Consider the following 15317-nt stretch of genomic DNA (forward strand, 5'->3'; position numbering starts at 1 on the left):
ACTGTCTACTTGAATCTCTAGTTATCATCTAAAAATGCTTGCATTATGGAGATAAGACTAGGAGAATTAAACTTATACAATGATAATAATGATTAGGAGAAGAAGGATACTGTAGATGATTTGAATATCTTAATATAAAACACATAATAATTTGAGCACACTTTGACTAATTACTTTGCCCTTAGATATTTCTGAAAAGTTTCCTTAGAAAATTAACAAAAAGATTAAAAGAGAAATATATAAGCTATTTATGACAATGAGTTATTTAAACCATTTTGGTATTGTATTATTCTAAACATCATATACTTCAACTTTTGGCCTTTTTGTTATGTAAAAAAATCTCTTAAAATTATATCAGATAGTACTTTGTAAATATCAGGATTGTATACTAGAATTAAAATGGACTTTTGTATTATGCTGTATAAGATTCTTCTTATAATATTTTTTAAACTAGACAGTAAATATATTAAATGAGGTCAAATTTGTTATTTCTGCTGCATTTTACTTACTTAAATATTTTAAGACATGCACTTACTAAGATACGATAAGCCAGTCACTTCACCTCTACGGTACTCTTCCCCAAAACACATGGCCCAGTCTAATCATCAGCCAAACTCAAATTGAATATTGTTTCACCAAATACCTGATTGTACTCTTCAAACTGTCAAGGTCAAGAAGAACAAGGTAAGTCTGAAAAACTGTCACAGACCAGAGTAAACTAAGAAGATGTAACACTAAATGTCATGTGGTATCCTGAGTTAGACCTGGAGGAGAAAATGATACCAACAAAAAATCTAACCATATCCAAAAAAAAGGTAGTCAGTTGGTTATCAATGTATCAGTGTTAGTTTTCAGCTGTGACAAATGTGCCATGGTGGTCAATGACGGGGAAGCTTGGTGAACGGTTTATGAAAACTTTTTGTATTCTCTTTGAAACATTTTTGTAAAGCTGAACTTCCAAATACAAAGTTTTTAAAGAAAATTCTAGAGCTCTATTGTTTTTGACACACATATAAGAATTTTTGAGTTTCACATGGTGGCTCATGCCTGTAATCCCAGCACTTTGGGAGGCAGGGTCAGGTGGATCACAAGGTCAGGATTTCGAGACCAGCCTGGCCAATGTGGTGAAACCCTGTCTCTACTAAAAATAGAAAAATTAGCTAGGCATGGTGGCGCGTGCCATAGTCCCAGCTACTCAGAAGGCTAAGGCAGGAGAATTGCTTGAACCCGGGAGGTGGAGGTTGCAGTGAGCCAAGATCGCGCCACTGCACTCCAGCCTGGTGACAGAATAAGTCTCCATTTCAAAAAAAAAAAAAAAAAAGAATTTTTGTTTAAATGTGCATTTAGATTTCCAATACAGAAATAAAAATATTTGCTTCAATGCAAATTAGAATGACAATAGAGAATCCTAAATTCATTTATGAGTCAGGAAATGGCTACACTTTCATCTTGCGATTTTAAGTGTAATATAGATTGTGTATCAAAAGCTACCGGTTGTGTTCAAATATCCATTCTGCCTTGAATGTAATAGTCCCCCTGGTATTTCCTTGGGAGCATGGCTTCCCAGGATGAGGAAGGTTGTCAGGTTACATTTTTCAGGTTACCTTGAAATAGAAATGGCCTGGGTTATGGGATATAAGTTGAATTAGTGTATGTGACTTCCAGCATGTCCTTAAAATTAAAGGTAGACTCTCCATTGCCCCTTCGTCCTTCATGTAGGCTAGAATGTAGTCATATTGGTTGGAGCTCATGAAACTATATTGGACCATGATGTGGAAGCCCTGTGTAAAAATGGCAGGCAAGAAGAATAGCAAAGCAAATAAACAAGCAAAAGGACCTTGGCTTCCAGAGACCATTGAGAATAATTTCAATGCTGAATTGCAAACCTACAGATTTCTTTTATGTAAGAGAAATAAATTTCTATCTTGTTTAAGCTATTATCATGTATATTTTCTGTTTCTTATAGCTGAAGCTAATAAAAAATACTATAATATAAAATGCACTTTATTTTCTTTAAATATGAGATTTTTGGAATGCCTAACATTTACAAATCTCAGCATTTCCTGGAAAATGAATACCTAACATTTACAAACACCTAACATTTACACATCTTAGCATTTCCTGGAAAACTTGTCATTTTAGAATACACTCTAAAAATATTATATTCCAGAAAGTTAAAAAACAATTTTCCTCATTATATCCAACATTTGATTTTATCAAAATCTTTCACAAATATTTTATTCTCATGCAAACTGGAAATGTACTTTGTTTTAGCTAATTACATTCTATGCTTTCTGTATCTCTCTTACACATATACACTATCACACACCCACTACCCTCAAATGTGTGAAACATTTGTGCACATTACCCTCAAATGTGCAAAATATCTCTTATATAAGATAAAGTAACATTTTCTCGGATACAAAGTACAAATCAGAAGAGGCATAAGCACAGCAAATTTGGTCTGATGCTGTTCAATTTCCATTCACTGTACCAGATATAGTCTTTATGTCAATATCTTGGGCAGCTTCTTTGCCCTAGACATGATTTTATGTTAAAATCTCAGGCAGATTTTTGATATACCTTTCAGAAGAAAATATTGTTCGCTTTATTTCAGATCTGAATCAAGTTATGGAAATCTTCTATGAACCCTGGCCAATTCATTTGCATTTGCCCATTTTCCCCACATTTTTCATTTCTATTGTAACTTAGGCAATCCAGGAGACTTATGGAACTCCTACAATTTCTCTCTGAAATAGCTTTATTATAGGGTAGATTCGTACATAGGAAGACACATCAGTAGTTTTCACCTTTCTATTTCCACAAGAACATATATGAAGGAAGTCGATTTGTTTAATGGACTCAGATGGATGAACCCAGCATTATGTATACAGTTCCTCTGGCCTTCCATCTGTCTTGAAAATACAGCAGTGTGTGAATGAGAACGGTGTGTGATAGAAGGATATCCTTTTATCTGCTTTACTTTATTTTTTAAAAGTAAATCATTCACACACTTAACTATTTTAATTATTATTAAAAACTTTATATTTGACATTTTCATTTAATTTTAATCTGGAGGGAAGTGGTACAATTGAGCCATAAACTAAAAGTAAACTAATATGTGTGAGCTAACTTTCATAGCTTTTTTTTTTTCTGTAGGTCTATTTAATCACTAATATTTATTTTGGTCATCCTTTTGATTATCTAATTATTGAATTTGACTTTTAAATGTGTAAACCTTTACTTAACAAGTGAATATTCATTTGATATTACCATTTTTAAAGTAACCTAAAATTTTAAAGATGTGAATTTAAAGAATGATATTTTTTAGGAGTTATTGTAATGACAGAACCAGAAACAGCTTTTTAATTCTTTCCGAACATATACTGACCCACAAACCTTTCGGATATGTAGAATGATATCAACCATAAATTAATCTGTGCATGTGCAGAATCATCAGATGGCAGACAGGTGGCAAATTCTACTACCCAAACTGATTTGTTTAAAAAAAATAAAAGGCCAGGTGTGATGGTTCACATCTGTAATCCTAGCACTTTGGGAGGCCGAGGCAGGCAGACTGCTTGTGCTCAGGAGTTCAAGACTAGCCTCAGCCAACTTGGTGAAACTCCATCTCTACAAAAGCCACACATACCAAATCAGCCAGGTGTGGTCGCTTATGCCTGTAGTCCCAGATCCCTGAGAGACTGAAATGGAAGGATCTGTTGAACCCTGGAGGTAGAAGCTACAGTGAGCCATGGTCACAACACTGTGCTCCAGCCTGGGCAGCAGAGTGAGATTCTTTTTTAAAATAAAACAAAACAAAAATGTAATTTTTCATAATAAAAGTAAATAAAATATCATAAGAAATCACAGAAAGTTAAATCTGAGCTACTATCATTACCTGGTGATCCTAAACTTGAGGCTTAGAAACACAGAGTAGAGGTGCTACAAATTTGGACTTGGACTGTGAGTTCCATGATGATGGCTTCGGTCACTGATATAAAGCCTAGAATATCTAGGTACCATTACACTGGAATGAACACTTGGTTAATGCATGAGTGAATATATACATGTCTAGGAAGATATTCAGAGATTCTGTTTTCATTTCCATTTGTAGAACTTGTATTCACAACGAAGAACTTTGTCTCCCGGGAAAGCATGGTCGCATTGTCTACAGTGGTGTCAGAAAGAATCACTCCTACGGGCCACAGTTCATTATTTCTTAGGAAAATTAAGGCAAAAAAGGACAGGAGTAGTTCTCCAGGATGAAAATCAATTCACTGGAATTAAAATTCTCAAAAATATATTGATGAGTCAGATTTTTGATATTGTAGAAAGAAAATTTTCTGACTGAGCCAAAGAGACTCAGGAGAAAGGCAAAAAGACTTTGTGAAAGGAACAGTTTTTGAGTGTCCCTTGATGTCCCAGACCTTCCAAAGGAAAACAAAAAACGACCCTTGGATTATTGTTACCTCATCAGCTTGTACATATTGGTATCCTCTCTGGCTAGGGAAGTCACCACCCAGCATCTTAAACGAGTACTGTGCTCCTGGTATATTTGGTTCCCTTGTGTGAAATACTTGTTTCTACTACACATGGGAGGTGACAAAACAAAATGTTAAAAAATAATTATTGCTCTGTATTGTTAATCGTCAAATTTACTTAATGAATTGTGTAAAATTAATTAAAATTATTGTAATGAAACTATAGTTGCATTATAAAATAAATATTAACAGCATTTACGATATTATATAGATAGCAAACATGACTCAAAATAATTGTATTCATTATTACTTAGTAGAATTTTGAAATAAGGTTTATTGCTACTTTTTGCTTTGTACAATTGCATATTATATCAGATTTCTGAAAGTGACAAGGTCAGGCTAGTCATCTCCTGCTGGATTTTAAGCTGAAACTATAAAATAATCACAGACATTGCACTGTATTACCTAAAGACCATCATAGTGAAGATTTAAGTTATGTAGTACAGGTTAACAACACTACTGGAATTGAGAAAATGAGAGATCAAACTGGACAAGAATTATCAATAAAGTTTTATAGATTTTTTTATTATCACTAATAACTGACAAAATTTCCATTTATGTAGTGCTTAAAATTTATGGTATCAATATACTTTGATTTATATTTAAAACCTTTTATTTAATGTCCATCAACCAAACATGAATTTTTTATAAATAGAAATTATCTGTATTAATATAAATGGTGGAGGTTAAGTGGCCTCAGTTATTATTATTCATTTAAAACTCCTTTTCTCCCATTTGCCTCTTTAATCTCAGGAATACAACATTTTGTGGTCAGCAAAGTTACCTCTATTTTTCTTTACAAATGAAGACTTTACACATGATTTCTCCATGAGTAATTCTAATGAAATTAATTATCATATTTCCTTAAGATAAAGATCTGATGGAATCTTAAACATATACAAACATGGACTAGCAATGATGTAAATACTAAGAATGTATGTGTACTTAGCAATCAATTACTTAATTCAGCACCATTAGTTGAGCACTTCTATGGCAGTAGCCCATGCATGATCCCAGTAAAATTGCCTGAAGCACTACACGTTGGTGTTTTTAAGTCTGGGCTGGGCACTCCCATCATTCATTTTAAGATTACATACAGAAAAATAATACTAGAAGTTTTTTAAGTATATATTTCACTGTAAAATACACTTTTTAAATGAAATAGCCCTCATTTAATACAATTATTTTTGTTAAATACACTTATTTAATAAAATAATACAATTTTATTTTATTGATAAATAAGAGTAAGTGTATTTAAGTGTAATAAAAATACAATTATTTGTATTTTATTAAATAATTTTTATAATTTTTTAATTAAAATAAAATAATTTTATTAATACACTTATTTTTATTAAATAAAATAATATAATTTTATTTAAAATCTATTGTAGTTAAGGAAATCTTCAATCATAATCATAATAATTATTCCAGAAAATTGAAATTGCACCTAAATGTCACTATATTTTGATATCTCTCTTTCTAAATTTACAGTGGTTTGAGGCTTTTAGCTTTTTCTAAATTTTGTTTGTCAGTCCAGATAAAAAGCAATATGAACAACAAAGCTTCAGGAGAAATTTAGAGCAGAAGCTGAAAATCTATTAGAAAGAAAAGTATCAACTAATACTGTACGTGTGTGTCCGAAAATTTAAGAGCATTTGGAAGTAAAAACAGGGAGGCGTCAAATTTTGTTCCAGTAAAATGGAGAAATGTACTCCACAAGTGAATTGACTCAATTCACAAACCACATTGCTTTTCGATTATTACTGTTGAAAATATCTAGTTATAAATTAAACTTTGGGATTTGTGTTTATTTCTCTTTATAGCTTTTTCACCAGTGGTTTCAGTATCTGTTAGGTAAATGAAGTTGGATTCTTTTAGAACAAGCTGCAGTTTGACAAGAAATAAATTGTCAATTTCATTATATTCAAATGTGTTGTCCTTCTACCCAACCATCCCTTTAAACAAGCACTAGGGAGTTGGCCTAACACCTGCCTTAATACCTGATGAAATGAGGCTCTGAACATGTAGAAAAGAAAGTGTTATTCCACGTAGACAATTTTACTTACTACTTAATGCATCACTAAATTGAATTCAAGACATTCTTCCATGCAGAAGATACTAAAAGTCTGATGTTTTGGAGACTTGTACAGATTTCAGCGATTTATTTTGTTTTGACATAAGAAACTCAATGCATAAATCCATGAAAGTGAAACATGTGCTGTGAATATAATGCTTCAAAATGCCTGTGATTGCAGAATACAGAAATAATTCTCTTAATCAGTCTGAGGTCTCAGGTTCCAGGTAGTAACTTCTTTTCCTAGCTAGAGTTTTCAACCGAGACTACCTGTTAAACTCAGAGAGCACTGTAAAATACCTGATACTTACTTCCAGGCCCCAACACAGAGCAGTCATGAAAATCTATGGAAGTGAAATCACTTGAGGTACTGGGTTTTTAAAAGTACCTCACGTGATTCTAATGTGAGGTCAAGTGGCAAACCATTTGCCTGAGCAATGGCTTCAAATCATGGTATTTCCTGTCATCTGCATTCATACAGAGCAGTTTTTCAACTGAAAACAACTTGCCCCTTGGAGGATATTTGGCAAAATCTGGAGACATTTTTAATCATCACAATTTGGGAGTGTTGTTGAAAGTCGGTGGATAGGGCCAACCAAGGATGTTGCTAAACATCCTGCAATGTACAGCTCACCACAGCAAGAAATTATTCAGACCAAAATGTCAAGAGTGCCAAGGGTAAGAAATCCCGAGATAGAGTCACCAGTGTCTCGTGCACTGGGAGACAAATAAAAAAATAAAAAAAATTATGTATCTGTAATTATTATTATTATTATTATTTTTTGGAGTGCAATGGCACAATCTTGGCTCACCACAACCTCCGCCTCCTGGGTTCAAGCAATTCTCCTGCCTCAGCCTCCCGAGTAGCTGGGATTACAGGCATGCGCCACCATGCCCGGCTAATTTTGTATTTTTAGTAGAGACAGGGTTTCTCCATGTTAGTCACGCTGCTCTCGAACTCCCAACCTCAGGTGATGCGCCCGCCTCAGCCTCCAAAAATGCTGGGATTACACACTTAAGCCACTGTGCCCGGCCATATCTGTAATCATTTTTAAAGTGTCTACCATCTCTCTTCCAATTCTAAAGACTCTAAGGAGCAATAGGAGTAGCAATCTTTTTTTCTTTCCTTTCTAGTTTAAAGGCTGTTTATCTCCCCTACTGCCAGTTTACTGCTGGTTTAAAAGTAAATGGATAGGATAAAAGGTTCAGGCAGTGAATTGATTGATTGATTTATTGGTTTTGCATATTTGACTCTTATTTATATGTTGCCAAAACAATTGAATTATTATGTTAAGTAATAAATATAATTTAAAGAAAGAATCCAGTCCAAGCAATCAACATGATAGAGACAACTATGTTCAAACTGAAGTGGAAATTTAGAGCAGTACAAGTGATTGTCTGCCTTGTTTACCCATACGGTAATTTCATGCAGGCGACCAAGGAAAGAATAAATTTTCAGAGGAAGACCCATTTCACCATTGCAATAAAAAGTCATATGATTATGAAAAATTAAAAACGTGCTCATTTGTTTGCATAATAAGCTTGTCAAAAATAAGTTAATTATAAGCTGCCTTTGTGAGGCAGCTTGATGTATGAGATCACAGAGACTGGTGAAACACTACATAATTGGAGCTTGGGAGAGAGGTCAGGATTAGAGAAATTTAGCAATTGTTTGTCTGGTGGGAAAGAACTGTGGTCTCTGAATTTCCTAACGAAGAGTGTATAAGGAAGAGCAGAGGGGTCGAGAACAGGAATTTAGTAAGGGAACAAGGTTACCTTATTTTTTAAAACCATAAAATCTATATAAAAGGGCAAAATACAAATAAAAACTGCTGCTTCACTTAATCAGCAGAATTCATGCCAGAGGAGTGGATTTCCTCCATAACCACATATTTCTTTTTTCAAAGAGATAAAAGCGTGGCCTAAATTACTTAGATATTTATCTATTCCTGGTTGAATTAGTGTTGCATTCCTAAAGAAGCCTCAGTGATGTTTCACGTGTTTAAGGGAATATGACTCCTGGTCTTTTTTAGTAAAGGGAACTATATACTTGATATTCAAATTGTTAAAAACGCTAGGTAATTATGGATGCCCAGAGCTTCCCTGAGGACCAACAGTCACGCCGGACTGAATAAACGCCACTATGAGCACTATGATTTCATGCACTCAGGTATAACTAGGCTCAGACCACAGCAGGGGACAAGTTTTAATTAGTGTAAATCTATGTCTCCCATATACTTGGGCTACAGCTTTTTCTTAAGTATCTTCATTTCTGCATAATAATTGCCCAATTCTTATGACTGTGCTTTTGCCTTGGTTTTCTGGTTTGAACTTTTTGCTGAGACTGGAGACTTGCCCTGAACTCCAGCCCGAATCTTGCCAGTGCCCTAATCCTTATACCACAGCTTCTGATCTCCAAAGCCTCCAGCTGAGCAGAACTAGGTAAATATAGTGAAGGATAAATAGTAAATTCAAGCTCCCCAAGTTAGTGAGTGAGGGGTTGAATGAGTAAATGAGTGAGGGAGGGAGTGAAAACACAACATTAAAGAAAACGCATGGTAAAGTTGTCAGTGATTCTTGACCAAAAACTAAGTCTTCTCTAGATCATGAGAGAACAAGTCAGCTTTCATCCTTTTGATCCTGCATGCAAAAAACAGAAATGAAATATTTGCAGTGATGCAAGATGGCTTTGAAATCAGAAAGCCTTGGCTCACACTATTTCCCAAATTGGCACATTCACTGGAAATGATGTTCAAAGCAACTCACACTAGGAATGGGAAAAGCAGTGTCTGCTTCTCTGAAAGAATATACAACAGCATTTCCTTTTGGAGGAAACATTCATGTTTGCCATCGTAAGCATGTAAATGTGCAGAAAGGTGGAAGTGTGGAAGATGCACATTTTATTTGTTTATGTGTTTATTTTTGGGTAATAGCTATCTGTAACAATAATGGCTGATAGGTCTAATAATAAGTCCATTTATGTCATGTTTTAAAATAGCCCAAGGAGTGTCTAATTTCACTCTGTGAAATACTTCTATGTAGAGCCTCAAAGCAAATTAAATTAAATATTTTGCATTTTTTGGTTCAGGGTTGGTTTGCTAACAAGATAGCTACTGACAGAGCTGACATGGGCCAACCAAAAAAGCTGAGGATGGTCTTTCGCTCACAGCCTATTCCATACAACCTTTTGCTTCTTTAACTGTCACTGACTCAGATCTACCGAGAGTCCTACAGCACTGACCTAGAAAAAAACATGCTGTCTTGTGGGCAACAAGACAGTAAAATTCTGGATAAATACCCTCTATAGCCACACTAGAAAAAAAATTAATGATGGGAATTTCAAGTTACTAATATGGGGGCAAACTTCAGGGGAGGAAAAAGAAGGCAGTTGAGACCTTTTGTTATGGATCAAGTCGTAAGACCACCTTAATGTTGGATGAGATTTCTCAGTTTCCATTTGCTATATTTCATGGGAAGCATTTGCTATTTGGGGAACTGATGTTTATCATGGAACAAATGATTCTTTTTCTGCTTTCTAGTATTTATCTTTTGCAATTTTGGCTCTTCTGCTTCCTTCACTTATTTGTCCACAATACCTTCAAATTCTTTATGTATTTAGGTGAGCAATGTTGGAAGAGGAATATAATACATTTATTTATTATAATCACTGACCTGTAATTCTTAGAATAATTAAGTAGTATAGAAACCAGGATTATACAGAAATATTCCTTATATTTAAAACTCTGCGATATAATTTTATACTTGAACCACTTTTTGATAAAATTTATTTCTATTAAGATCCTTATTTTGACAAATATGCCAGTCAATCTCTTGCACAATATCCATTGTTATTGAATGTGTTTGGCAAATAATTGGGCTATCTCTAACTAGCTATTTGACATTGCTATTTCTGTTGGGTGGACCACAGGAGTTATAGTTGCTTGGATCTAGCATTTACATGAATACATGCTAGAGAAAGGAGCAAACATAAACAGGGTCAAGTTCAACAAATCACATGGAAGAAAAATATAGACCTCAAACACCCGGTGGACCAGTTTGCTTTTTTACAAGTATTTTCGGATGAATTTAGAAATGGTCACACTTGACCACAGGATAAATGTGAATCAGTCCAATGGGGTTTCAATTAATAAAAGGAAGTAAAATGCACTGACATTTAAGCAATGAAAATAACCGACTTGGCACCCTTTTCGATTGACCCATTTCCCATCAGGAGTAATAAACTGAAGTATTTGGGGAAAGGAACTTAATATTGTTATTATATTTTAATGTCAGGACTGGTATTTCTCTCTATAAAATTTGTGAATGTTAACCTGGGTGTGTACCCATAAGTAATATAGAAATAGGCAGATTTACATAAAAATAATACTGTAATGTTAACATTTTTTCATAATCATTAAATATTCTTGATGTATATATTTCTTTTTAAACCTTGGTTTCAATCAGGGTTAATTCAAAACAAAACATTGCATTTGATGATTTTAGTGTAGAATGGTGCTGGGAACCAGATAGTTGGTATATTTGGCATATCCGTATGTCTTGAAGAATTCTGGATTTATCTTTATTATTGGACTACTTCATCCAACATGATTTTCCAAGACAGTCCTGTATGGTAAACAACCATTTGAGACTCTATAGGCTTAAGAAATTCCTATTTGTCTTTCCTGTTAAATAACAATTGAGTGAGGTTTGTATTATTTTTATTATAATACTCTAAGTTCTGGGGTACATGTGCAGAACGTGCAGGTGTGTTACATAGGTATACACGTGCCATGGTGGTTTGCTGCACAGATCAACCCGTCATCTACATTAGTTATTTCTCCTAATGCTATCCCTTCCCTAGCCTCCAACCCCAAAACAGGCCCTGGTGTGTGATGTTCCCCTCCCTGTGTCCGTGTGTTCTCATTGTTCAACTCCCACTTATGAGTGAGAACATGTGGTGTTTGGTTTTTTATGCCTGTGTTAGTGTGCTGAGAATGATGTTTTCTAGCTTCATCCATGTCCCTGCAAAGGGCATGAACTCATCCTTTTTTATGGTTGCATAGTATTCCATGGTGTATATGTGCCACATTTTCTTTATCCAGTCTATCATTGATGGGCATTGGGGTTGGTTCCAAGTCTTTGCTATTGTGAACAGTGCCACAATAAACATATGTGTGTAATAAACATATGTGTATAATCCTTTGGGTATGCACCCAGTAATGAGATTGCTGGGTCAAATGATATTTCTAGTTCTAGATCTGGAGGAATTGCCACACCATCTTCCACAGTGGTTGAACTAATTTACACTTCCACCAACAGTGTAAAAGCATTCCTATTTCTCCACATCCTCTCCAGCATCTGTTGTTTCCTGACTTTTTAGTGGTCACCATTCTAACTGGCGTGAGATGGTATCTCATTGTGGTTTTGATTTTCATTTCTCTAATGACCAGTGATGATGAGCTTTTTTTCATGTATTTGTTGGCTGCATAAAAGCCTTTTTTTGGGGAAGTGCCTGTTTATATCCTCATCCACTTTTTGATGGTGTTCTTTTTTTTATTATAAATTTGTTTAAGTTCTTTGTAGATTCTTGGTATTAGTCCTTTGTCAGATGGATAGATTGCAAAAATTTTCTCCCATTCTGTAGGTTTCCTGTTCACTCTGATGATAGTTTCTTTTGCTGTGCAGAAGTTCTTTAGTTTAATTAGATCCCATTCACCAGTTGTGGCTTTTGTTGCCATTGCTTTTGGTGTTTTAGTCATGAAGTCTTTGCTCTTGCCTATGTCCTGATTGATATTTATCGGGAAATGTATTTCTTCAAATCTGGTGTATTTTAATATTTTAATAAAGTTCTACACAATATTCTCCAAAGCAGCATTTTATGGTTAATAAGTTTTAAGTCATTGCCTTTAGTTGACTCTTCTCTATGTCGTAATATTTTAAATTAAGCACAATCTCACAACAGAATTTGAGGCATCTGATAAACTCGGAACCCATAATATTAAAAGGAAATTTTTTTGTATTAAAATGTGCAAATATGTAAGGTCACCTTTTTTTGCTTTCATTCTGAGTATATTTCATTAATGATTCTTTGTATGAAGCAAAATTTATAAAATAAGTTTTATATATTTATAATGTTAACATTTAGCCAAATATAGCTGCTAAAAATTAGAATCCTATTAACTTACTTTCCTTCCCAGTGTGGAATATAGACCTAACCAATGAAAAAAGGAAAACTATCAAAAGATTCTTCCCACAATAGGAGATATTCAAAGTTACAATAATATTTCAAAATTAAACTTGTAAACTGCTTAATTTCTCATTAATGTATTCAACTCTTTTCTCACATTTTGTAGTAACACATTTTAACAATTTTCTTTTTCAAAATATTACTTTCAATAATTACAAGGCAAAATCACTTCCAAAATTCAATTGATAAGTAGAAAAGAGAAGATTTTACAGCAATGACACAAGTTTCTTTTTTAATTCATAGCAGTTAATCACATACATTTTGTAATTTACCTACTATAGTTGTGAATATATAAAAATAATTCTACAATTTAATAAGTAGCTTACATAGTTAGATTGGTAGACTATGCAATTTTTAATGGACAAAATTGTGAGTTATGTGTACACTACCACCATTTCAAGGGCATTTCTATTCCAATGTTTTCTTAAGTCAGCAAGAATGTTGTTTCTGCTATGAAGCTGCACTCCTAGGAAATCTGTACTTTTATTCTTACTGCAAATAAAATTCAATACTTAATGTTGAATCCATAACTCAACTGAATATGCCATTCAAATTTTCAAAGCTTTGATTTAGTAACCTGGATTGAAGCATCAATGACTGGCATTAACTGATTTTCTCCATTTGAAGCACCTGATAATAATAATATAAAACTGGTATATTTAAAAGTTTTGAAATTCTTTTTTTGTTTATGGAGTCAACTGATTTTACACTATGCCTATACTTATAACCACATTCAGTTTAGAACAGCCACTTTTTTAAAACAACTATGAGACACCATACTTTACAGAATGATATGACAATGCAGAAAATGAACCCTTGTCCATCGCGATATTAATGTAAGTACTACATCTTAAAGTAAGTGTGGATATTTTTTCAGTAACTTGCATCTTTGATCAGGGTCACATCACTGACCACAAGAAAAAAACAAAAACCTGCTGAAGGTGTTAAGTATCAACAAATACTTTTGCTGATTACATATTCATTCTCAACTTCTTTGTGAAGTGCAAATTCAGTACATAAATTGTTCTTATACTTGCAGTTTTGCTTGTTGAGCTCATTTATGTGAAAGTGTTTATTCTACTAGACTTCATCTAGTGGACACAGTAGAATGAACATGTGATGGTGATACATGAAGAATCAGATACTTTCCAAACAAGACTCCCTAGATGAAATCCAGTCTCTAGATGACTTTCATACACTTTCGTTTTCAAAATATTTGAGAGGGAGATGTTTCACCAGTCCAATATCTCCCTCAAATGTTTTGTTTGGGGCCCTAACTTTAAAAAATTATCTTTAAAAATTAAATCAAGAAAGAAGAAAATGAAAATTTTCCAAGAAATATGACCAGGAACTACCATAAAGTCTCAAAGTGAAAAGAAGAGACTAAGTGTCCACTCTTAGCACTCTGTAATTGCAAAGTTGTGTCAAAATGCCTGCATCAGAAAGCTAAATATTTGTTTTTTCTTATTAACTTGATATTTCCCACTTTGCTTGCCTAATAAGTGTTGGTGCCAGGGCCTTGCATAATTTTATTCCTGTTCGTATAACCTGCTGTGTTTTCAATATGAAAGGTGGAATCATTGAAGTAGTAATCCCCTAATTTCCCATGACTTCACTCTATCATTTTCAATTGTGCACCAAGGTGTTTGCTTTATACTACCTTATAGCATACCCCATATCATGAATTTCCCCCGATGATTAAATAAAAAACATAACAATAAAGAAATTAAAAATTCTCAGAAATGTGGATCCTACATATCCTGCATATATTTCTTACAGTTCCCACTTCTCTCCTTGTTATACTTAAATTGCCTTGCCAGTACATTTTTAAAAAATTGTGTGATTGCTTTTTCTGATAAAAGTTGCATTTAGAAATAAATCATTTAAAATAGCCTAATTCGTGTAAAGAAGTTTTGAATTACTTTCCAGCAAGCAAAATAGTAACTACTTGGTAAAGTTTAATAATTTTTTTAAAGATAGATTTCTTTTGACCAGAATTATATAGAGAGATAGCTTTTATAAGCCATTTCTAGTTAATCAAAAAATGTTAAAGTCTCTCAGTTGTGAAAACATATCCAGTACAGAAATTAAAGTTTGAAAAAATAAGCAATATTTTTAGGCTTCAGAAGATTTAAAAAAAATAAAAAATCTCGCTCAAAGTGTCAGAAACCTGGGAACATTTTTAGTTTAAAAACCATATTTTATTTTAACCTGAACCATTTGGCTAAATGCCTCAGTTTTCAGTTCAAAATTAGTTATAGAGCTTGTAATGTACTGTTGAAAACATTTTTAAGGCAGTAATATATCAATCTATAACACTATTCTTAAAGGCCCATATAATTTGCTCAGGCAAGATCTTCAAGATATAGAGAATATAGAGAATTTGGGAGACTTTTTCACATTTATTCAATAAATAATCATTTGCCAGTGGTAGACATTTCAAGCAAAGTAG

This window comes from Rhinopithecus roxellana, chromosome 2 (assembly GCF_007565055.1).
Source record: "Rhinopithecus roxellana isolate Shanxi Qingling chromosome 2, ASM756505v1, whole genome shotgun sequence".
Taxonomy (NCBI): domain Eukaryota; kingdom Metazoa; phylum Chordata; class Mammalia; order Primates; family Cercopithecidae; genus Rhinopithecus; species Rhinopithecus roxellana.